We start from the raw sequence: 23,361 nt of genomic DNA on the forward strand, positions 1-23,361 counted from the left end.
CTTGACAGTGAAAGGAATTAGGGGACCTTTAGTAGAATCCTTGAACATGGTATTGGTGTAAATTAACCTGGGGAGTAGCATGAACAAAGCCAATTGTTTGAGAAGTGGGTTCTTAGGAGTTTTTTAAATTGAATAGTGGAGGTTATTTGGCTAGGTAGTGAGTTCCAGACTTTGGCAATTATGCAGGCAAAGAGAGATTGCCAGCATAATTTTTGTGTCTGATGACGCTTATTAGGTTCTGAGAACTAGATCCTAAGGCTCTGGTAGGGATGTTGGGGGTTAATTATATTGTGAATTGCAGGGTTTTTTTCTGGAAGGTAGAAGAGATTATGCGCTATTGTGAGTTGATTAAACAGAAGTAGTTGAGGTAGCCTGAGCCAATTGAGTTGGTTAAGAGCGAGACAGTGGTGGGATATGTATGAGGTTTCAGTAGCAAACTTGGCTATTTTATTATAACAAGATTTCATTTTGTTCAGATCACTCTGGCGAAGATTAGTAAGGATGGGAGAGGCATAGAGAAGGATGGATAAGAGATGAATTCTTGCAATAGTAGCTTTGGTTTGTTTAGTTATAAAGTGTTTGTTCCTATAGAGAAGTCCTAGTTTTTTATTAATTTTCTTAATGGTTTCTGCTATATGGATGTCAAATTTGAGGTTATTGACCATTTCTGCACATAACAGTTTAGTATGTGCAGTTGGAGTGATTTGAATCTGGAGTGAATGGTGAAAGTGTTGTTGAGGGGGGGAGCACGACCTGGGCCGAAAAGAATGAATTTCATTTTTTGGGGGTTAAGAATAAGTTTGATGTTTGTGAACCATGTTTCCGCTAGAGTAAAAGTGTTTTGTGTGAGTGTTTGCAGTTCCTTTAATGTGGGGAGTGGCACTTATGAGGGTGGTGTCATCTGCATATTGTACTATTGATGCTGTGAGTGAGGAGGAATTGATTTGGTTGGTGAATAGTGAGAACAACAGTGGGCCAAGGATGGATCCTTGAGGGACACCTATGGATACTGGTAGCAGGGGGGACAGCTGGTCATGCCATAGGACTGCCTGCTGTCAACCAGATAAGTAGCTAGTAAACCATGATATAGTGGAGGGCTGAGGCCTAGGGTAGATAAAGTTTGGAGAAGAATGTTATGGTCTACCATGTCAAAGGCTTGATAAGTCTAAGAAAATGGAAGATACAAATAGTCCCTTGCTTCTGTTGAGGTTAACTATGTCTGTAAATGATAGTAATGCTGTGGTGGTGCTGTGGGATGGTCTAAAGCCATGCTGGGTTTTGGAGATGAAGTTGTTTTGTAAGAGGTACCGAAGTAGTTGGGAATGTACAATTCTCTCTAATATCTTGGATAGAGGTGAGAGTATTGTGAATGGGCGGTAGTTGGTGAGTTCTAAGGAGCTGCCCCCTTTGTGCAGTGGAATAATATAGCAATAACCCATGCCTGGGTGTGGGTAATGCGGGATTTAACCACGGTTGGCGTGGTTTGGTCCCGAGGGCGAAGCCCGAGGGACCAAACAAAGACAACCGTGGTTAAATCCCGCATTACCCACACCCAGAAGTGGGTTATTGCTATTATACTATGACATTATTTAAGAAAAAAAAACAATTACTTTTCTTAAATAATGGCATTGTATAATGCCTCTTTGCTGCCCTTCCGCAGCTGTCTGGCATCCGCGGCAGTTCTGATGTACTGCGCATGCCTACACAGTACATCAGAGCTGTGGCCAAAAGCAATGGAGAAAGCAAGATCTCCATTGCTTTTTTACTGTTTCGCTATGTTAAATGGGTTTAACATAGCGAGACAGCTTTAAAATAAGCAACGGAGATGTCGGAGATCCTCCGTGCTTATTTTTGTGTCTCGTATATGTTAAACCCATTTAACATAGCGAGACAGGTAAAAAAGCAACAGAGAAAGCAAGATCTCTGTTGCTTTTATACATTGGCTCGCTATAGTTAGCGAGTTTAACATAGCGAGACAGCTTTCAAAAAAGCAACAGAGATCTCGGTTGCTTTTTTTAAACCTGTGTCGCTATGTTAAACTCTTTTAACATAGCAAGACAGTGTTTTAAAAAAAGACTTATACTAATGGAAAAAGTCCGGGTGACTGGACCTTTTTCCATTAGTATAAGTCGATTTACAACGTGCACGCTGGCCAATCAGCGTGCACGTTTTGGAATATTAATAGGGGGTCATGGTATAATATGTGATGTTTTCCACAGGGTGGGGACTTTGAATTCTGCAAGTGACCTGTTTATGAGGATGTATACGGGATAGGCTATGGCATCTGCTGCTATCTGAAGGAATTTGGCTGGTAGGGTGTCAGCAAGCTAGTGTGGTTGGTTTGAGTTTCTTAAGGAGCTTTGAAATAATTTTAGAGGGTATAGGGTGTATGGAAAAGTTGGTGGTATTGTTTTGAGTAGTAGGGTGGGTTTTGCTAGCACCTGGTATAGGGCTGCTAGTGGTATTGAGGGCAGTGGTAAGGGTTTGGACTGTTTCGGTAAAGAACTTGTTAAATTGTGTGGGAATGTTGTCATGGTTGTTTGGTAGTAATATGTATATGTTGTCATGTTGTTTGGTAATACTATGTATATGTTTTTTAGAACTGATTTGTAGTTTAGTTAGGAGTATTTTGGTGTTGTTTGTGGTAGCTTTGTTTAGGTCTAAGTCTGGTTTAGGTCTAAGTCTGGTTTAGGTCTAGAGATTGTATATTAAGGTTGTTTTTAAATAGTATATGTAAGCCCAGGGGTGACAGATGCAGGCCATCTCTGGCAAAGCATCGAGGTCTGTCAATCATGTCAGTTGTGTCATCCCAGGCAGACAGATACTGGATCCCCTTAGAATGACACCAGAAACGTAGCCAATTGTTGAAATCAGTCATTTTCTGCTTGTACTGTGGTATCATTCTGGGTGATGGTAGGATGCTTTCGGTGTTGTTTGTGGAAGCTATGTTTAGGTCTAGAGATTGTATATTAAGGTTGTTTTTAAATAGTATAACTGCTCCTCCAACTTGTTTGTCTTTTCTGTCAACCCTAAGTATATTATAACCGGGAGGAGTAATTAATTGTCTAGAATGTGAGGTTTTAACCACGTTTCTGTTAAAATAACAATGTCAAGGGAGTAAAGAGAGAGAGTAGCTCGAAGCTCAGGTACCTTATTGACAATACTTCTAAGATTTAAGTTTAACATCACTATGTCAGTGGTTTTATGATGCAAATTAAATGTGTGTTGAAAGTGTGAAGGGGTAGAAGGGGTGAGGGTGGGACATGGGTGTGGGTGCATATCTCCACTTATTTTTAGTTTAGTAGTAATGTTTATAGTTAAGTGTACTAATTTAGTCATCTGCCTATGATAGCTAAGTGAGATATTTTTTGGAGTATGTATGTATGGGGGAATATTCAGTGAGGCATGGTCAGAGAAGGTGGTTTTAAAGATGTGAGAAGATATTTTGAGGTATTTCACTATGGCAGGGTTTGGTTGTAGTAGTTTTGAAGTTAGTTTGTGGGAAGAGTATGTATGCGTGATATGTTGTTAGGTGAGTAAGTATTGAGAGAAGTAGGAGTAGAATACTATAGTGTGGCATCATTCTGGATTGGGTGAAATGTTTTATGGTAAGGAGAAGATACAAATAATTATAGATTTAATGTGATAGTTTTAGGCTTGTATATGGAAAGAATAATATTTAAGTATTAGAATAATGTAGTGTTGAGATAAAGAAACATGGTAGGTAGATGGCACTGGTAGGATAAATGAGATAGTAGGAGTAGTTAAGAAAGAATTGGATAAAGCTGTAAAAGATTGGATGGGATAGAAAATAGATGGGAGGGGATAGAAGGGGGCTGTAGTTTTTCAACCAAGGGTGGGAATTATTTAGATGAGGATAGGAGATAGTGGGTAAGAGTAGTGACTGGCTCAATGATGTAATGGGGAATGGCCGGTTAGAGATAAATGTAGCTGAAGTGAGGGTGTTTGGGAATAGGGGTAGGGTAGAGGAGCAGATTGAGACCAAATGGAGTGAGGGAGAATGGAGCGGGTAGAACCACAAGTCAGACCACTAATCAAAAAAAATATCAGTTGCAGACAACCGAGTTAGAGAATGAGCCTGTTAAAAAAAGGTATTGGATAACAATATTATCTAGTTCCATTAAGGGACTAAGTGCCTGTACTATAATGTAGGTTCAATGAAGAGGATATGTGATGGGAATATAGAGGTACGGTGCTCCTATGCAGTGTGTTTGCCACTAATTTTACATTTAAACTAAGATGTAATACTGTAAAGCAAGATAGTTAGAGGAGCTATTGGACACACATTGTTTAAGGTATATTTAGTTCTCTGAGTCCAGGATCCTTTGGAAATAGCTAATAAGATTAGTGTTTCAACACTGCTGTAGGGGAAACAACCTGATGTCTTGAGAGGGAGAGTAAAATTGTTTAAGGTATAATTAGTTCTGTGAGTCTTGGATCCTTTAGAAATAGCTAATAGGATTCAACACTGCTGGAGGGAAAACAGCTTGATGTCTTGAGAGGGAGAGGAAAATCAGCAAGCACACTGATAGGGGGAGACACTGACATTATATTGGGTTAAATCAAGAGAAGCAGGTATCTGGTCCTCTCTGGCTACATCCAGAGTGGTAACAGTACTACCATGGCAGTAAGAAGGTTGTGGGGAATTATAGAATTCTGCCAGCCTTCCATGGGCATTGCAAGTGAGTGAACATAGCTTGTGTGAAAGACAATTACTATTGATAAGGAGCACTAGAAGACACGGCAGTTTACTGAGAGTGGATAGACAGGGACCTAGGGGTTTCTAGATCAAAGACTCAGCTCTGCAATTGCCCTATGTTTAGTCCACTCTGGGTGTGGATGTTTGAAGCCCTTGCCAAGCACAGCAGTGGATATGCTCATATTGCTCTTGTGGCCAGGTTGCATTTTGTGAATTGATTACTGAATCAGACTTGTGTGCACCTTCTTTTTTAACTTTAGCCTACTGGGAAAAGTGATGTGACTCAAGCTACCATTTTTTTGGCGTCAGCTTGGTCCATTGCTGACATACTGGTTGACAGTGGGATTAAGACCCCATCTTTGCCACCTGCTCTTTACATTTTTTGGTGAGATTTGGTAATGATACTGGAATTCAACAGTGACAATCATCTAGAGCGATGGTATTCAACTGAAAACAGCTTGGTGTCTGTGTGCACCTTCTCAGCCACAAGGCAAAATATACCAAGGTTTGGTTACGCACATTTATTTATTTATTTTAGTCAGGTTAGTTTAGGAAAACAGGCAGAAAATGAGAATTTTGACAACTATGTAAACATGTCAGTCGCACAGTTGACAAAGGAATGCAAAGCAAAAGAAATCAAGCATGTTCATATGTCCAAGGAAAAGATGGTTAAGGCTTTGTATGCAGCAGAACTGCAGCCAGGAAGCAGCCTAATAGTTGTGCAGGAGGCAGAAAAATGACACGCTTTTCCATCTGAACAGGCCCTGAAAGTCTAGTTGGAATTGCAGTCACTGACATGTAAAATTAGGACTCACAGCAGTGGAGAGAATGCAGCAACTGGAGGCAGAAGAAAATGAGAAGTACCCTCAGGACAAGCAAGAGGTGACCAGCCTTCACTAAAAACACACAAGCCATGTGGAGAGGGAAACCCACACTCTACAAGCGCAGCTCACAACAAAAGGTTTTCCTCAGTATAAAGAGGGGGGCTGAGTTTGATTGTGTCATGTGGGCATTTGAATGGCTGTGTGATCAGAACCTAGATGAACAATGGCAGTGGGTGAAGTTTTTAACTCCTCTACTCATGGGTAAACTTAATGATGCTAACTGTTTAAATCATGCTTTAGTTAAATAATGTTTGCCCATCTGTTTCAAGGTAACCCCACAAATGTATAGAAAGAAATTTAGAGCATAGAAGAGCAGTAGATGACAGTGCTAATTGATGTCGGAAGAAATAAGTGCTTATTACCATATCTGGGTGAGTGAATGTTAGGCCATCACATCTGAAATGCTTGTAGATCTTTTGGTCAAAGAACAAGTCCTCTGTACTTTGCTTGAAGACTTGGTTAACAGACTGGGAGTGTAACACTGCGGAGAAGATGAGTAGGAAGGAAGACTTCTGTTTAGCTAGCAGGATGCCACTACATAGAATTTGGGCACCCAGTACTGCACATAGGTATAAGAAAATCCACGTGGCAGCTGTAATTATTGCAGTACATTATACATGAAAAGGGGGAAGCACATTTTCTTGTACATGCTTAATTACAACTCAATAATGAAAATAAAACAACATTTACTAATGGGCCAGTGAACAATGTCAACTTTCAGGGAAATGGTACAGAAGTACAGACGCCCAAGATCTGAGATTAAATATTTCAAGTGTAACCAAAGAAGCACTTACAATCTCATTGTCCACTGATATGGTGGGAACAAGTGTCTCAAAATGCATCAAGCAGAACTAGCACTATGACAGTGATGCGTTGTCTAGAGACAGCAGTAGTACAGAACTATCACAAAAGTCTGTATCCTCGCCCTGAGAAAAAGCAAACCATTGCTAAAAGGATGCAGTATCGAACATAACCTGAACTTACAATTAGTATGGTACATTCAGATTCTTATTAAGTGCTGGCATGGGAAAAATAACTACTGCTGAAATGTTCCAGACAAACCAGACAAAGCAAGAATTCTTACATTTCAATGAGTATAAATACTACCTCAGGTCTCAGCTGAAAGGAGATCACAAGCCTAGCGGAACTAACCTGGTCAACAAAGCATGAATAAAATAAATAAAAATAAAAAAAAGACTTTATGTGTGTGTGTATATAGTTAACATTATCCTATATTTCCTGTAATGCATATGCATAGCTAAATGTTTTGTCTTTATTCTATATTTATGATCCTAATGGGATCTGAACAGGCAGACACAGGTATGGACATCAAACTGTCTCCGTGCCCCAAGGGTAATCAGCTAACAGCTCAAAACAAAAATGGAAGGGACACAATCGACCAACAAATTATAACAGCATAATCTTTTTATAATCTTTTTATCATGCCATGAAGAAAAGAGGCCAGTTTCGGCAGACCGCTGCCTTCATCAGTGTTCATCATTAATCAGCTACCAGTTAACTCCTACCCACTTTGTTGAATTAAGTAGCCCCCACACTACTTTTCTCTTAGCCCGGTGACCTTAGCTCATTCCCAAACAAACACCAAATAAATGTAGGTGATTGAGACTTATCTCTGCTCCCAAAGGAGATTATTTTTTATATCACTGTGTTTCCTGCATGGCAAGGGAGGTGAGGAGCTCAGATCTTTCAGGAGCTCAGATCTTTGACTTCCTCTTGCTCTCTCTCTCTCTTCTGACTGTATCACATACAGTAGATAATGCCTAAGATGCCATCTTTAAAATTGCAATTGCTTCCCTAGGTTGCAATGACACAGACTCCCACTTCTTTTTTCTGAACTCATCATTACTAAATGTTGTTTCATTTTCATTGCTGAGTTGTTATTGCTGTTGTAGCCATGCAGGTGTACTTGTTATACCTTGTTGATCATGGGTAATTAGAGCAATGCTGTTATGAATGTTATATAGTGCTAAAGTACAGTCTGTTGGTAGAAATGCACTTTTTAATTTGTGACACTAAAGTTTACACAGCCTTATGATAACAGGAGTTCTATTTTCTGTTTGCCATGCTACAGCACTACACCAGGCTTAATTTGAACTGTTTCACAATGTAGCATTGTTTACTTTGGAATCATTCATGCTGTACTTCTTTTTATTTGTTTTGTTACTGAAGATATGGTAGGCCAATGATTACTTACTGCTAGGTAGGGCCAATGTTTTTAGCAACCTGCACTTTATTTCCATGCTTTCACAATAACTAGACTGTTGTAGCAACTACAATATGTTAAAAATTAGGTGCTTTGCATCCTAGTTCCATGCATGTATACTAGTCTAGTAAACATTTAATACTGTGAAACTGTTTAAATATCTACTTTTCCTTCTGTACTTTGAAAAGTTACATTCTTCCTCTGTCACCAAAATAATGAAACAGTGCTACATTTTCAAATTGTAGCTCATTGCTTGACTGCTTGGCTGTCAGTTCTGTTTTCAGCCTATTAACTTAGCCATAACTCTGGTATCTAACTCAGAGTTTGACTCAACCATATTAGCTCAATTGGATTAGCACTCCTTTCCTCTGTTAAGCCCTGTACTGTCTAGTTACTTTTTCACTCTCTGTTTCTTCCTTCCATTTACTTCATTTTACATTAATTTCTGGCAAAGATTTTACATATTTTCTAAAACTAATACCTATTTTCTCTATCTATTGCACCAACAGTTTGTTAACATTTCTCCTAACACATCCTCTGAATTTACTAGCTATTAAGGTGCATCTTTACTCTTATTAAGGGCAGGAGAAATAACTAACTGCTGAATTCTTGCTGTCAAGTCAGCCAAAGCCAAAGAAGGAACTCCTGCATCTCAATTTACGTGCATGTAGTGAGCATTATCTTACATTTCCTGTAAAACACACCTAGTGTTATGTCTGTATTTTTGTATTTATCAGCTTTTGTACTCTGAACAGGCAAGCACAGTAATAGCCCCAGCCTACTTTTCTCTCAGCCCCCTGACCTTAGCCATCTCCAAAGAAACACCAAATATATTTAGATTGAAATCTACCTTTGCTCCCAAGAATTATTTATTGTTTCTGATAACACTGTGCCTCCTACATGCCAAGCCTACACCATTTCCCTTCCAATACATGGGCTGTCTCATCCACTTCCCTGCCCTACCCTCAGTTTCCTCCCAACCCTTCTTGTCTACATTTATACATAGTCATCACCTCCCACTCACTTAAACCAACCAACAAGCTAAAACTCATCACAATCCCAACTCACAACATCCCTCCCTCCCTCTCTCTTTCCTCCAGCTACCTACTAGAACTAGACTACTCCTACCATCACACCCACACAAAACTTCTACCTTTGTGTCTTCTTACATCAAACTAACCTCTAATCATACTTATAACTTTTTCCATTAGGTCCTACCACAGACTGTTGCTAATCTTGTCACTTTGCAGTAATGCTCACCCACGTCATTAAAAACTTCTCACCTCTCTATCTGACATACAACCTGCATTAACACACCCACCCCTTTTCTCCAGACACTTCCCTACTTCTTAGCTCTCTACCATTTCCTCATATTACCCATTTTAGCCTCAAAAGTAATTTCACACAAAGTTATGTACCCACATATGAACTGGTTCAGCAAAACACATAGTTATGGAGAAATGATAAGACAAAGTATTTAGGGGTATGGATTAAAAAGACTTCTGTTAAGGCAGCTAAAGATATGTGGGAAGAGACTAAATAAAACTGGAAACTCTTATTTATAGATATAGATAGATATAGATAGTAAGATACAAGCAGTCCCTTAAGTCTTGTATACTGGTCGGGCATACTTTTATCAACCCAAGGAAAAGTTGTAGACAATAATTAATAAAGAATTGAATTGAAGGAATTTATCTGGGATGGAAAGAGGGCAAGAGTTAAGTGGGATAAATTGATCCTTCCAATAGAACAAGGTGTTTCAGGTTTACCTGATTCAAAGGGAAATTGTAGAGCCACACACTTAAGGCTCATACACAAAACCCAAGCAGAAGTTGGAAAGAGATGATGAAGTAAGGGGTGGGGGAGTTCAGGAAATAGATAGAGATTGTGATTTTGGATGCGGATTCTTAAGGAGAATAATAACAACCATACAAAATATTATATTATTAAAGGAGCAGAAAGCATTTTAAGAACTAAGCCAATATAAGAATGGAGAAAGGAGATTTTGCCAGTAGGGATGACTGCAAGCAGTTATACAGTAAATAGGCAAGAGGGAGGTGGAATTTACTTACGAAACCTGTCAAAGAAACCAAGATATTTGGAGCAAATAACTCAAGCAGGAAAGGTAATAGAGTGTGATGAGGCCATGAAGAGATATGGATTGTAGGCTAGAGACTGCCTTCTCTACTAGGGCTTGATCTCAAAGTACAGGCAAAGGGAAAGGGCTAGGGGAATTTTAGTGAAAAACCTGCATTAGTAGAGTTTTTAGTCTAATCTAGAACAGATAATCAGAGGAGGTTCGAAAAGATTGGGAAGAGAGAATGGAAAAGCAATTTACAAGAAAACAATGGAAAGACACATGTATCGCTCTCAAGTATGCAACCAAGTCCAGAAGGTTGATGATATTTGCTTGGAAGTGTTTGCATAGGTATTTTCTACCCCAAACAGACTCCTAAGAATTTTTCCTCAGTTAATTTGCAAATGTTGGACGGCTGATGTGGAAGAAAAAGGTTAACTGGGAACATATATCATATATCATATACATAACATCGATGGTAGTCCACTGAACACAGAAGGCATTATAAGAGATCTGGGAACACAGGTTGACAGCAATCTCTCTTTTGGCCACCACATTGCCACTGTGGTCAGAAAGTCCTTCTATGTGGCACATCTCATTACTAAGAGTTTTGCATCCAGGAAGAAAGAGGTCATTGTCTCCGTCTACTCTTCCCTCATTAGGCCAATCATTGAGTGTAATGCCCCATTTGGCATGTACCTCACTCACTAAACACCTGCAACAACTGAAGAGGCCGCAAAAGTACTTCACAAAGAGGATCCTAGGCCATAAACATTTGTCCTATATAGACAGAATAAAAAAACTACAACTTTTCTCTGTCTCATATCACCTACTTAGAGGCGACCTCTGCTTGACTTACAAAGCCATGTCTGACCCAGCTCTGTTAGAAATGCTACATCTAAAGAAATCCCAATCCCTCTACACCACACACTCCAGAGACCGCAACCTCATTACCACAATCAACAGAACATGCTGGAGGGACAGGTTCATAACCCAGAGACTGCCCATGTTATGGAATAGACTTCCCATACATGTCAAGCAGAGCACCTCACTGGCCCTCTTCAAGAGAAATCTTGATGAGTGGATGGGAAATAGAAAATTCACCCCAGGGATCACTCCAGTGGCTTTACTCGACAGAGGCACTAGGAACTAAGGTTGGGTGGCATGATGCTAGGGTAATCCTATGGGCTAGGCTTGTAAAGGCCCCAGGGCTATTAGCCTAGTACACATCTATGAACCTATATTTTTGGGAGTGTAATGAGTTGGCAGACTTTAAAAATTCCCTGCAGACTACTCTATCAGAAATATTGGGTGAGTAAATTGGTATAACTAAGGAATTTTTTTGAATCTATGATACAGAATCAGAATTGCCTAGACACTGTAAGACCTTGTTGAGTTTAATTCTGGTGGCTACCAAAAAGTAATTATTAGACCATGGAAATCAAAGTCTAAACCAGATGTATTAGAAGTACTGAATGTAGTAGCAGAGATAAAACAACTGGAAGTGAAATTTTTAGAAAACGGTAGGAGTAAATTACTTAGAAAAAATGGGAATTGTGGGAACAATACATGCAGTACAATGTTTTGGAGGAGGAATGAGTTTTAAGGGAAGGCATGAATTGAATGAGCTTTGTAATGTTTGGCTGCCAGTGACTGGATAGACTGTAAATGATGCATGATATTTGCAACTGAAAATATGTCAATATAGTTTGTTTTCATTTGTATAAACATATGATTGCCTATGTCATATGTAATAATTTAATAAAGGTGTTTATTGTTTTAAAAAAAGCACTGGCCACATTCTTTACTTCAGAGAGAGACAGAACCAGTGTTTTTGGGTATCTAGTGTCATAATCTACCACTATGAAAATATTTCCTTATCTGTGGAACACAGGGTACTCAGAGGTCCCTCAATATCCATTGCTACCTTCTGAAATGGTTCTTCAATAACAGTTAGAGGCATTGTGGCATTTTTATCTTTGTCTCCAACCTTGCAGCCTTTTGGTATTGCTCACTTGCAATTCCTGGCCATGTAAGAATTTTACATAAGGTACTTTTTAGTATGCTTCATGCACATATAACCTACAAAAGGAATATAGTGGGATATGGCCAAAAGTGCCTGTCAGTAGGCCCTGGATACTGCCAGCTGTTACATTACTCTTTCTGTATCCCTGCTTCTAAAGTCCATTCACTCTATAGCAAATGTTTGTCCTAGTATATTGACTCCCTTTGCCCTTGAGTATCAGGAGCCTCCTGGGCTACTATATGCAAGTCCTGTAAGGTAAGGTATGATATCTGAAGCCTACATAAACTCCTACTTGGAGATATAACTAGCCCCCTTTCCCAAGGATGTCTGATAATGTCGATCAGCAATGCCTCAATTTCTGACTGGTTGTTATCATATATCTATTCCCTTGAAGTACCACCTTCTAAGGAAATTCTGGTACCTTTTAGCTGTTGTGACTCAGTCCTTGGTTCACTGCAACTGACCAACCCCCCCCCCCCCCCGAAGTAGCTATTTTATGATTCCCTGATGGAGGTGTGGACTTCAGATTGGTGTGTATCCCTACTGCCTTCCTCACACAATTGCCTCCTTGCCAAGCTGTGGGTAACAGCTTGTTCACATGGCACTGTATTGTCCAAGTGATTCCATATTAGGCATTGGCAGAGATTTCATAAAGGGCAACATCTGCTTCCTCCACTGATCCCTTCTTAATCCAGATAAAGTCTAAAGGTTTCCCACCAAAGGTTCTAGCTGGGGTGGTCTGCCAAGCAAGAAATATTCCTGTCTGACCATTACTGACTTGACTATGGTTATTTATTTATTGCATTTGCTTACTGAAATAGTCTGACTGGGCCTGAAAACCTTCCTTTCAGCAGAAGCTCAGAGAGAAAAGCTCCCCAGAAAAAAAATACGAACTGAGAAGTGACAATTATGTCAATGATTTCAAGGATTTCAATAGTTATTTGGAATTACACAATTTGAAGCAATAGTATTAGGATAATGTGGTAAGTTTACAAAGGTGCAAAAGAAAAAGAGAGTACACAAACTGAAAGCCTAAGTCAATAATTCCTAAATAGGAAGTAGATAAGCATATGAAAACAGTTCAGAGGATGATAGGGTTAAGACAGAGAAAGCTGTAGAATTAGATTAGGCAGGGGGTGAGCCAGAGCATAGCCAAGAGTTTGTCAGATGATGTTTGAGTTTTTACGCGTAAAGGCTTTAGAACTGGTTATTTGTTTTAGTGGAAGAGATACAGTTCCACATTTTGGCCATGCAGGAGGAGCACAAGATGCTGCCTGAAGACTTCTTGGATTTTGTATGGTCAAAATCGCTCTTTTTGTGGAGTGAAGTGATCTGGCTGGAGAGTACTATTGGAGGAAATTACTCAGGCTGGGGCATTCTCCTGGTTTATACAGATGAATATGGGTGATAGTTGAAAGAGGAATAGAGACAGTGGTAGCTTTAGACAGTTGAGTTGTTTTGAGTACATGACAATGGAGGGACTGACTTATAGGTCAAATTCATTAATTTTGTTATAACATTGCAGTAGTAGAGTAATTTTGGTGGCTGACCATTATATGGGCAGCATAGAGAAGAGTACAGAGGAGAAAAGTTGTGCCAGTGCTTTTCCTTGCAAACACTTCCAATCAAAGATCCTAAATCTTCTAGACTTTGTTACATATTTGGGAGCCATGCATATATCCTCCCATTGTTTCTTTGTGAATTACTTATCTAGTCTTTCTTCCCAATGCTTTCTAACCTCCTCTGATTCATTCCTAAAGCTTTATATACCCTTCTAATTATCCCCTTTTTAACAGAAGCTTCTCTTCTAGATTCTACTAAAAACTCTACCAGTGTTGGTCTTTCACTTAGGATCCTCGTATTTCTTTCTCTTTGCCTATACTCTGATAGCAATCCTAGATCGTAGATAGGGAAGGCAATCTCTATCTTGTAGTCCAAATTAATTCTTGGCCTCTTCCCCTTCTATTACCTTTCCCTCTCTAATTATTTGCTCCCAATACCTCAGTTCCTTTGCCAGTTTTCTCAAGTAAATTCCAAACTCCTCTTGCCTATTCTCAGTACCCCTAATTGCAGTCATCACTATCAGCAGAATCTCCTTTCTTCATCCCTGTGTTGGCCTGTTTCTTAAAACACTTTCAGCTGCATCCAAAATCCCAGTCTCTCCTTGTTTTTTAAGCCAACCCCCCCGCCCATTTCATCATCATCCCTTTCGAATTTGAATTATAGGCTTCCACTTTTGCTATGTATAGGAACTTTAACTGTGTAGCTCTGAAATACCCCTTCAAATCAAATAATCCCAAAACACCTTGTTCTATTGAAAGTATCAATTTATCTCACTTGACTCTTGCCCTCTTCCCTTCCCAGATAAAATTCTTCAACTCTTTATTAATTGCTATCCACAATTTCTCTGGTTGATAAATACATGTCTGCCCTGTATATAAAACTAAAGAAACTACAAACATTTTACTGCTTGTATCTTGCTATCCATATCCATAAAACAGAGCATCCAATTTCTCAGTTCCTGTATTATCTTTTGTTTAGTCTCTTCCAGTGTATCTTTTGCTGCCATAACATAATTTTATTTAATCCATTGTGTGTGGGTACATACTTCAGAGCTACTGCCTTTATCTTCATTAATATTGTGTCCTGAAAAGTCTTGAAACTGTCTCAGAATGTTTCACAACACTGATATGTCCCTTTCTGGTTTTACGAGGTAGAAAATAATATCATCTACAAATAAAGCCAACTTTTCTTGATTACCATACCAATTATATCCTTGAATTTCTGCATACCTTATTTTCTTTGCCAACAGTTGTAAATATAATGCAAATAACAAAGGGTAAAGTGGGCACCCCTGCCTGGTTCCTCTGTTCAAACAGAACTTATTCGAAAGGAACTGCACAGGCACGCATTAATTTTTGCTTCCAATCCTTCATATATCCCCTTATAATTTTATCAGGGAATGCAAATGCTTCTATTGCCCTACTCATAAAATCCCACCTTACTCTGTCAAATGCATTTTCTGCATCAAGACCCACCAACAACAGAGGTATTTTCTTACATTCTGCTTCCCTCTGTATCATCATTGTTCTATTAATGCTGCTAAATGTTTACTTTCCCTCCACAAAACCACACTGATCCATATCTATCAATTCTGGCAGCACCCTTGCTATTCTTTTAGCCAATGTAACCAATGCTTTGATTGTCATTTTTACAGGGTAGACTTTCTGAGAGACGTACCAATAAACAGAGATGCCAGCTTTATGTCAGATTTGCTGACCTGTTTGTGGAAGTATTCTGGTGTAAAACATCTAAAGACCACCTTCTACCATCCCCAGACAGACAGTCTAGTGGAGTGTATTAACTAAACACTGAAGATCATGTTTAGAGCATTTTCAGACCAGTTCAAGAGGGAGTGGGACTAGTATCTGCCCCATTTTCTCCTTGCAAATATATAGATACCCCAGTAATCCTACAGATTTTTCACCCTATGAGTTGCAGTATGGCTGCATGCTAAGGGGGTCGCTGGTTTTCATATAAGATGAATGGGAGGATGAGTGTGATTAAACAAAGAGTCTGTTATAAAGTATGCAGAGTCATAGGCACAACAGCAAACAGCCCAGTATAACAGGACTGACAGGGCAGAAAGTATTATGTAGGGCAGCAAGTAACTATACTTTTTCTGTGGCTCTGCTCGACAGTGGCACAGGAAAATAATGTTCTTTGGTGGCAAAAGCCAGGATACCTTTTGGGCTGGGCTTGTATAGGCCCCAGGGCTGATAGCCTAGTACCTACCTATGAACCTATGAACCTATGTTAGATAAACAAGCTGCAGGCAGTCTGAGGGTCATTTCAACCTTGTGAAAAACTTTGTGATGTCAGCTATACAGAAGAGTTGTCAGGTAGGAGCCAAGAGCACACACACTCTACCATGTTAAAATGATAAATCTCTATCGTAACAGAGAGCTTATGGTATTTAGCATCTGCGATAAGTTGCAGGAGGAGCCAGAGAGGGGTCTGGAGGGAAAGTTCCCGGGAAAGACTTGGTAGTGGATGGGGTAGCCTTGTCCCGACATGACAAGTATTATACTGGACCTTGTAAACATAGAAAATCTTCAAACATTGGACCCATCCCAGTTTGGTTTTGTCAATGGCAGTTCATGCTTCCAAAACCTGGTGAACTTCTTCAAGAAGGTCACTAGAGACATGGATGAGGGCAAAATGGTGCATACTGCCTACTTTGACCTGGCAAAGGTATTTGACACAATATCTCACTCGGGTATTATAGACAAACATACAAACCTAGGCATACATCCTAATGTCACCCAATGAATAGACCAGTGGCTCACAGATTGGAGACATGAAGTTAGGGTGTGGGAGAAATCTACCTCTACCAAGAGGTCTGTTAATAGTGGTGTACCATGGGGCTCAGAACTGGGACTTTTCCTCTTTGGGATATACTTCACTAAACTTAAGACAAATGTAGAGGGCCTTTGGCTGACCAAATCTGCTGAAAACATCAAGGTGGGTGCAATCACTGAATCCCCCAAAGATGTAGATATCCCCCCAGGAGGATCTGATACAGACAAATAAGTGGTGCCAGAACCATGACCTAAAACTCAATGCAAAAAAATAAACCCTTTGGGAAGATGACCACCCCTGCAAATTACAACACTGATAACACTGCCCTAAGAGTAGACCCAATGATAAGTGACAATAACCTGAACTTAGATCACCATGTGTGCATGATGGTGAGAAACTCCTTCTACATAACACAACTTATAGGGAAAGGCATGGTATCCTGCTCTAGGGAGATCATAGTCCCACTATACTCAGCCTTCATTAAACCAATAATCGAGTACAATGCAGTGTTCTGCATGTAACTGACCTAGTATTTGCAACAGCAGGAATGAACACAGAGATTTCTCACTAAAAGAATACAGAGTGCAAATAATATATCCTGCATGCAGTGCCTGAAAGCATAATCCCTGTACTCGGTTTCCTACAGACTACTGAGGGGCAATCTATGCTTAACCTAAAAGGCATTCTCCAATCCAGCCCTGATGGACCTGCTACACATTCACAAAACAAACAGTACTAAAATTACCTGATCTAAGAATTTAAACCTCATCTGTGACATAAACAAAACATGTTGGAGGGACAGGTATGTGTCTGAGAGATTACCCCTTCACCTCACATGCTGGAGGGACAGATTCATAACCCAGAGGCTCCCTTCACTCTGGAATAAAATCCCAGTCCAGGTTAGGCAGAGTCCCTCATTGACTCTCTTCAAGAGGAATCTTGATGAGTGGATGGGAGATTGTAGGTTTACCCGGGGTATCACTTCTGTGTCACTGTTAGACAGAGGCACAGTATACTAACCTCGAAAAAGGGCATAGCAAAATTAATTTAAAATGGGTGGTGAAAGCCAAACACACTCTGGCTAGGCTTATAAATGCCCTAGGGCAGATAGCCTAGTATGAACCTATGAACCTATGAACCTATGAACTGGAAAAGACTCCCCATTCATGTGAAACATAGCTCCTCTCTAAGCCTATTCAAACACAATTTGGACCAATGGATGGGAAATCTCAAATTCACCCCTGGCTTGTCACCTGTGGCTCTTATGTTCAGGAGCAGCTTGTAGGCACCCTAAGGCACAGGCATATACCAATGTCATTCTAGTCCATAGGCATTAATAACTGGGAACATTGGGGCATTAAAAGCTAGGCTTAAAAAGGTTCTAAAACCATTAGCTTAGCAACCTCCTATGATCCTATGAACAGCTAACTCCAAGCCAGGTTAATTAGGTCAAAGCACTATTACAGAAAAATTTAGAGGCATGTTTATTGGTAAGCCACCATGTAGACCATGTATGCATGGGACCCCAGTGAATTATCAAAAAAGTATTACAGGAATTTTGGTGTTATATTTACTGGTGAGCTACCATGCAGGCACTGAAAACCAGTGTCCCATCAAACAAGCTCCATTGCAGGGTACCTGAAAGAGTTATTCAAGCCCTAAAAGAGGAACTCCAGGACATGTTGGAAATGTGAGTAATCCAGGAGTGCAACAGTCCACAGGCCTCAAACATTGCAGCATCAGGTTCTGTGTGGACTAAAGAAAACTGAACAGTCATGCAGAGGCATATGCTTACCCCATGCCCAGGACAGATGTAGCCTTAGAGTAGCCAGGTGGGGTTAAGTATCTAACCATAATTAAATTAGCCAAATGTTAGTGGCAGCCAAAGAAAGGTTGACATTTGTGGCCCAATTTGGATTGTATGAGTTTACAAAAATACCTTTTGGACTGAAGAATGCCACAACAAATTTCCAGAGACTGCAGTTCACATGGCCTTACTAATCTGGATGACATTGTCATCTATGGACAGAACAAGTCGAACATGTCAGGGAGCTGTTGAACAGACTTTGGGGTTAGACTTGACTATATTAAGGCTAAGGAGTGTAAGGTGAATATGGCAGAGATATCTTGCCTATGTCACGGAGGTGGTGGTGGTGGAAAGATTAGGCCAGAACCTTTCAAAACTAAGGCTATTTGGGCCTGGCCCACCCTTTAATACCAAGAAACAAGTGAGGGTTTCTTGAGGACAGTGCGGTACTGTAGAAAGTTTGTTCCTCAGTATAGTATAATAGCTACTCTCCTTTCAGACCTTATCAGATATAAAGTATATCAGAGAGGATTATCTGGACTCCATCATGTGAGCAGGCATTTTGAAAACTTACGAAGGAACTGAGAGGACCTCCTGTATTATTTAGTTCTGACAGTAGTCAATAATTCATTGTATAGGTTGATGCTTCTACTGTGGGGTGGGAGCTGTACTTAGCCAGGTTTCCTCAGAGTGAGATGAGCTCCCTTTTGCGTGCTTCAGCTACAGATATCAACACACAGAATGTTATATAGCTATAGAGAAGGAGTATCTTGCTGTAGTCTGTGCTCTGAAAAAGCTACAGTCCTATCTGCATGGCAGAAAGTTCATTGTGGTTACAGACAATAGCCCTGTAAAATGCCTACACAGAGTAAGTGGATAAAAAGGAAAGATTCTTATATGTAGTCTATTCTTGCCATCCAATAACATGACTATTCAGCATACAAGTGGTACTGCTGCTGATAATGTTGATGGTCTGTCTAGAAAAGGTTTGGGCAACATATCAAAAGACTGTACTCTTGTATCAAGCTGTGATTCTTGAAGAATGTCTCTGGAAGACTTCCTTGAGGCTCTTATGGGGGGGGGGGGGGCAGAGGGTTGTTTGGCTAAAGAAAACTGATTTAAAGATGTAATTTTCTCTCATCTCATATTGTTAAAACAGCTGATCTGCAAAACGTATGTAACCTTGTAACCTTTTCTTTAATGATGTGAGAAGACATTCTATCTTGCCTTATATAAGTGGTACATTTTGAGTTATCTCTGCTTAATATCAGAGCTTTGGCTGGATAACATCTGCCTGAAATCAGCTGGACGTATAAATGAATTTAAGTACACTTTTATCTGCTCTTTTGCATATAGTACTGTATTTAATTTATTTATTTGTGTTTTTCACTGAATATTAACTCAACTGAAGTTGTGGCTGTCTCTTTACAGTTAGTTCCAAACCTACCCTCCCTGTTCTTGTTTTGGTGTTAATGTTGGTGGCTTTGAAATTGCCCGCCCCTCTTGTAGATTTATATTTGGATACTCCTTCTGGGCCCATCTCATTTGCTCACTCAACTGAGTGCAGTGAGATCATATTCTGATTTCAGGCACTCCTACTGTGTACAAAGAGAGCATTTGGGATGGACAACTCCTGTAACCTCTTAATCCTGCTCTGTTCCCTCCCTCAAAAAAAAAATATATATATATATATATATATATATATATATATATATATATATATATATATATATATATATTATTCAGCTGCTCTTACTGTAACTGTCTTAGTTGCTCTTCTGCGTGCTATCTGTTCAGTCGCTCTTACTCTGCACTTATTACTGCTTGTTAGTAGCTTTCTAATTTTAATTGTTTTTTAGTCTTTTGTTAATTTAATTGCATTTATTTGAACTGTATTTGCCGTAGTGTTGCTGCACACTCGGGTGTGCTGGCCTGCACTACAATTTGAATTGTATTTACTGCTGTTTTAGCTGCTTTTCTTAACAAAAAAAATTCCAAGCTTGTTTCCTGCCTTTCCTGTAACTAGTCAAGTCCAGATACAGACTTGCTGTATCCAGGACTGTCGGTAAGCTTCTGAGCCCCCCAAGCCTTTCTGTGTTGGAGGGAAGCCTTCTAGCTTATCAATGGGAGTGGTAAACACTAGGTAGCCTATCTACCATGGGAAGAGTGGGTTTTGGCCCTGAAATTGTAGTTCATTGGCCATTTAAGCAGTTTTTTCATCTCTTTCTACTTTCTGGTTAAAAACCCGTTTTGTGTTTGGTCCCTGCCTTTCCTATAACTAGTCAAGTCCAGATACAGATTTGCTGTATCCAGGACTGTTGGTAAGCTTCTGAGCCCCCCCAAGCCCTTCCATGTTGGAAAGAAGCCTTCTAGCTTATCAGTGGGAGTGGTAAGCGCTAGGTAACCTATCTACCCCGGGAGGAGTGGGTAAATTATAGTTTATTGGCCGTTTGGTAAGCTTTTCCATCTCTTTCAACCTTCTGATTTAAAAGTCTATGTTTGCGCTTGTTTCCTGCCTTTTCTGTTACTAGTCTAGTCCAGGTACAGATTTGCTGTATCCAGTACTCTTTGTAAGCTTCTGAGCCCCCTCAAACCTTTCTGTGTTGGAGGGAAGCCTTCTAGCTTATTAGTGGGAGTGGTAAGCATTAGGTAACCTATCTACCACAAGATGAGTGGTTCCTGGCCCAAAAATTGTAGCTATTGGCCATTTGGGCAGTATTTTTTTCCATCTCTTTCAATGTTCTGGTTTAAAAGCCGCACTTGCGCTTGTTTCCCACCTTTCCTGTAACTAGCCTAGTCCAGATACAGAGTTGCTGTATCCAGGACTGTTGGTAAGCTTCTGAGCCTCGCAAGCCTTTCTGTGTTGGAAGAAAGCCTTCTAGCCTATCAGTGGGAGTGGTAAGCACTAGGTAGCCTGTCTACCATGAGAGGAGAGGTTCTTGGCCCAGAAATTGTAGTTTATTGACCATTTGGACAGTTTTTCCATCTTTTTCAACTTTCTGGTTTAAAAGACCACATCTGCGCTTGTTTCCCATCTTTCCTGTAAACTAATCTACTGGGTAGCATTAGAAAGCCTTATACTGATACAAGCCTTCTAGCTCAGAAGAGAGACTTTGGAGTGATTAACTATCAGTTTTCTGTACTTTCTTGCTGTACTTAACTGTTTTCTGCCTAAACGCAGATTTTCCAGCATTTATTGTGATTTAAAAGCTTTTTTTTCACATATTGTATTTATTTGACTGCCTGCACTTTTAAAAAGTTGTTTTTTGTTTAAATAATTTGTTTAACTGTTGTAGGCTACACACTAAAGTGTGATAGCCTTTTCTGATCATTTGTAGTCATTTAAAGCTGTTTTAAGTGTATTGTTTTACTGTTTTTGCCTTATCTTTTCAAAAAAAAACAAAAAAAAAATTCCTTGTTTCCCACCTTTCTAAGCTAGTATAGTCCAGTTTTCAGGCTAGTGCTGAATTCAGGGCTGTGATACTAGTTTCTGAGTTGCCCATACCTTACTTGGATAGAAGGAAGTTTCTCTGTTCACCTGTAAGAGAGGGGAGCTTTGAGCAACCTGTCTGTCCCTGGTGGAGTGATTCCAGCCCAGAAGTTAGTAGTTTATTGGCCATTTTTGGCTAATTTCTATCTCTTTCATTTCTGTGTGCCGGTTAGCTACAGTTAAATTATTCCCAGCTCCACTAAGTCTCCTCTTCAGTTTTTCCCTTGAAACTAGTCTAACTCTCAACTTAAGCACTCAAAAAGCATCTTACAGCTCAGCACTTGCTCAGACCTAATAGCAAGCACTAATATACCCTGACACTGATTGCCCAGCAGGGCAAGGCTCTTTATTCACCCTTCACCAACCAAGCGACTAAGCAGCTCACCCTACTATTCAGGCATGACGAAAGGGCAACTTCAGGTGCAATCTCCAGTCCAGCTGGTGAATCTGGGTATCCTGAGGCAATGTTACAACTGCCTCATGTACACAGACAACCCTCTCCTCCTACCACAAAACACTAACATATGCAAGAGATGCAATTATACAGCCAAACTGGAAGCTAAGCTGTCTCCACCCAAGACTGGAACAGACAGTCAAGAGGACAAGATTAACACTTGCACCACACCTCCAGCTCCACACAGACCTACTAAAACACCACTGGCAAAAATTACATATCTTCTTCTTCTTCCACCTTTTCCCACTTAGGGGTCGCCACAGCAGATCACCTGTCCACTCATGAATGGCAGAGGAGTTTTACAGTGTTGAGTTGCCAACCTGGTGCCCAACCTTCCACAGAAGGCACACACATGCACATAATCACACCTAGGGCCAATTTAGAGTGTCCAATCCATCTACAGCATGTCACAAAATCATACTCAGAGACTCTAAATAAAAATCTGGAAAAGCATCAGAGACCTCCAAAGCAGACACCCAAACAACCTGCACTTCCCGTCACAAACCAGACAGCACATAAAACACAAAGTCAGTGTGCCGCACAATCACAGCCTTTAAGGCGAAATAACATACCTAACACACGAGTAATAGGTGACTCTATAGTCAGGCACACTGACGTCCCACTCACTAGGCTGGACAAGCAGAAGGTTACTGTTAGCTGCCTGTCAGGAGCCAGAATCCGCCACATAACACAAGCACTCAAGTCACTCCAGAACAAGTACAAATATGACTCTGTCATTGTTCATGTTGGTGTGAATGACCTGAGATGTACCTCCCTGGACTACATGAAAAGAGACATGGAAGAGTTCTCTGATCATGCAGCCCAGGCTGGTATGACCCTGACCCTGAGTAGCCTCCTGCCCTTACCAAGAATGATACCTCAGTATAAAGAAAAAATGATCAATTTCAACACTTGGCTAAGCATCTGGTGTCATTCAAAGGGGATCCAGTGTCTGTCAGCCTGGGACGACGTGCTCGACAAGCCACATTTCTTCACAAGAGACAGCTTGCACCTGTCAACCCTAGGCTTTCGAATACTGGCCAAGGCTCTTGCTGCCCCCATAGTGCCTTTTTTAGGCAAGACTTAAAAGTCAAACCCACCTCTGTAAACAGCACAATTAACAATAAAATGAGGGTTATGCTACTCAGTGCTAGGAATTTGAATCTCAAAATGCACATGCTCGAAGCACTCCTCAGTATGGAGAACATCGACATCTGTGCAGTAACTGAAACCTGGTTCAAGGCTCCAGAGAGCACCCCTGCATTACTGGGCTTCAACTCATACCACACTTTTCTGACACAGAACATGGACCGAAAC

This window comes from Protopterus annectens, chromosome 2.part1, assembly GCF_019279795.1.
Source record: "Protopterus annectens isolate FY-2018-M chromosome 2.part1, PAN1.0, whole genome shotgun sequence".
NCBI lineage: Eukaryota > Metazoa > Chordata > Ceratodontiformes > Protopteridae > Protopterus > Protopterus annectens.